Raw genomic sequence first — 3,204 nt, forward strand, 5'->3', positions numbered from 1 at the left:
GGACCCGGTGGCTTAAAACTCACGCCGGGCGCGTGTGCGTGCGTGCCCAAGATCCCGAGAGGAGAATGGAGGAGAAGGGATTGCGGCGTGACCATCCCCCCGGGGGGTGATTTCTCGCTTTCTGTCTCTATGTCTCTCTCTGTCTGTCTGGCGAGCGCACGCGCCCTACAGTGAAAATCTCTCAAAAAAAAAAATCTCTCTTCAAATATAAAATGAAAAAAAAAAGTTCCATCTGGACTGGGGTCATGATTCCCACGCCCTGGGCACCCCAAACCTCTGATTTCAGGGACATGTTTAGCCGCCAGCCTCTGCAGAGGAGGGGTGAGCGTGTGGCCAGGAGAGTGAGCCGGTCCCCACGCCATCCATGTGCCAGCTCTGCAGAGAGAAACGTGTTACCTGCAGACACGGGTCGGGACGGTTTCGGGTCCTGGCACCAGCCACATTTGTGAACAAGTGGCTGCGCTCCCCCGGCAGGTGAGGAAACACCCACACCAAGCAGTGGCAGAGGCCTGGCGGTCACTCAGCAAATGCCGGCTTCCTTTCGTTGAAGAACTTTAGATGCTGTCTAACATTCTAAAACCATTGAACCAGCCAGGTGGTACAGTGGTCAAGATGGCCGGATCCCACATGGCTGACGGCGCAGTTCAAGTCCCAGACCCAGTGGCTTGAGAAATATTTGGGGTGCACGTATGTTATGAGAGGGTGGGGAAGGGTCACAGTGTAGCCATTCTCCCTAGGGGTGAGTTCTCACTCTCTTTCTCTTTTTCTCTGGCAAGCCCACACACCCTATTGTAATTTTTTTGTTATTTTTTGTAAAGGGCATGAGAGACAGAAAGAGGGGGAGAGTAGGTGAGAAATCACCCCTGAGGGGAAACAGCCTGCCACAATCCCTTGTTCTCCATTTTCCTCCTGGGATTTTGGGCAGGTACACACATGTCCCTGGTGTGATTTTCAAGCTGCTGGGTCTGGGACGTGAACCACAGAGTCAGCCATGTGGAAATTCAGTGCCTTAACCTCCACACCACCTGCTGGTCCCTAATAAGAATATATTAATAATTGCCTTTGTAGTTAAACGTAATAAAATTCATAATGTAAACATTCTATTATTAGTGAAATATCGTATTGTGGCACATTCATAAGAAAGACACAGCTTTGCAAACTCAGTTGTCACGACAGGAAACTGCCAGGTGACGCGTGGACCCTGGGGCTCGTCCCGCTCAGACCAGGCTGCGGAGATCTGCGGAAGCGGCGGGCCCCGCGGGCGCTGTCCGTGGTGCTGACCCGCCGCCCGCCCGGCGCTGTTCTCCGCCACCCGCTGGACCCGAGCCCCGGCTCCCCGGGGGGGGGGGCGGCAGACTCGGACGTCCGGGCCCTCCAGGACCCCGACCCCCTTCGGAGCCGCTGCGGGCGGACACCTGTGCTGGCGAGGGGTCCAGGAGGCCCTGCCCGTGGCCTCCGATTGGCGGTCAGGGGCGGCCCCGCCCCCGGGCCGCGCCCAGGGCCGCCAGGGCAGGACGCAGACAAAAGACCCCAGGAACGTGAATGGCGGAGAGCCCGGACCGCCCGCCCAGCCCATGGACCTACACAGACCCGGGCGAGGCCTCAAGGTCGCCAAGCTTCGCAGGCCTCCCACGTGCAGGAGCTGACGCCCCATGTCGCCAGATCCTCGTGGGATGGTGGACACAGCACCCGCATGGCCCAGCTCGCAGCCCAGCCCGAGACCGACGACTCGGGCTCTGCTGTTCCCGCTCAGAAGGTTGTTCGCTCCCGCCCGCGGACCCGCCCCGAGCGGATCCGCCCCAACCCCCTTCACCGAGTGGGGGGGCCTTTGTGCAGAACCCAGCAAGAAAGCGGCCCGGCCTGCCAGTCAGCTGCTGCTGGTGACGACGGGACTCGAACTCCTCACGCCGCTGCAGCCCGCACCAGGACCCTAGGCCTGGCGGCGGAACACACGCCTGAACACGGACTTTGGGCCGGGACAGTGGGCTAAACTGCTGCACATCGGTGCAGAGGGGGCAGTGGGCGCGGAGGAGCTGTAGCCCCGCCAAGATCGACCTGTTTGCGTTCTTTCAAACGGTCAGATATTAAAATTTAAGCAAACATAAATTAAGGAAAATGACTCCCCCCAAAAAAGTAACAGGACAGCCCAAGGCCACGGAACTGACGAGCAGAGCAGGGTGGCTGCAGAGTGGCCCTCGGCGCTGGCGCTGGGGCCACCGCCCCGCTCTGCCGACGGCCCACGGCTGGTGCCCACGCCTCCTGCCCCAGCCATCCGAGAGGCGCCCGGTGGGCCTCAGAGCAGATGTTCCGGGCAGGCCTGGCCCCCGGGGCCACATTGATGAGCCTCCGCCCCTCGTGGCTGCCAGGATGAGGCCACTGTCCCTGGGCCTCCCCTCCCCCAGCCTCCCTCCTAGGTGGCACAGCTGTCCCCTTCAGCGAGCAGGGCGCCTCTGCAACCGCCTCCCAGCAGAGGCACCTCCATCCACCTCGGAGCCAAACTTGCAATTTACATGTCAGCCACGTGGCTGCCCCAGCCCATTGTAATTAGCTTTTTGTTCCTGCCTGGTTTCCATGGCAACAGCCTCTAGAGGAAGCCTTTCCCCGGCCCCTTCCCTCCAGGACCAGTGTCCTCCACCACCTCTTCCAGGGAGCCCGCTCCGCACTCCGGGGACTGGCCTCTGTCCTTGGTCCTGACAAAGCCCCCGCCCCCGCCGACGCCGTTCGGAGGGCAGCCCACTGGGCCGCAGCCCCCACGCACCGGCCGAGTGACCTTGGCAGCGCTCAGGACAGGGGCAGCGTCTGCCTCGTGGGTTCAGGCGCGGCAAAAGCCCCCCCCGCCGTCGGGAGGCGCGCTGACCAGAGGGGAGGGGCCCGCGTGCCCCGCCGGGGCTTTGTCCCCCTGCCCAGTCCCCAGAGTGGCGAGCCTGGGGTGGGCGCGGTCCAGCCCCACCGGGTGAGTCCGGTCCTGGACCAAGGTCACCTCGTGTCCAGGCCCAACCTCTCCAACAAAGCCGTAGGGTGGGGCTAGGGAGCCGAAGAACGTCGGAATGAGTTGGGGACACCGGGGGACACGAGGTGGCTCTGACCGCGCGGGGACATCCTACTTCTCCAGTGGGGCTTGCGCAGCGGGAGTCGTGGCTTCGAAGGAGAGCGCGCGAAGCCCGCCCACCCCAGCGCCCCCCGGCTCACGTGCGCCCCGAGGGG

Source organism: Tupaia chinensis, unplaced genomic scaffold, assembly GCF_000334495.1.
Source record: "Tupaia chinensis unplaced genomic scaffold, TupChi_1.0 Scaffold000355_1, whole genome shotgun sequence".
Lineage (NCBI taxonomy): Eukaryota > Metazoa > Chordata > Mammalia > Scandentia > Tupaiidae > Tupaia > Tupaia belangeri.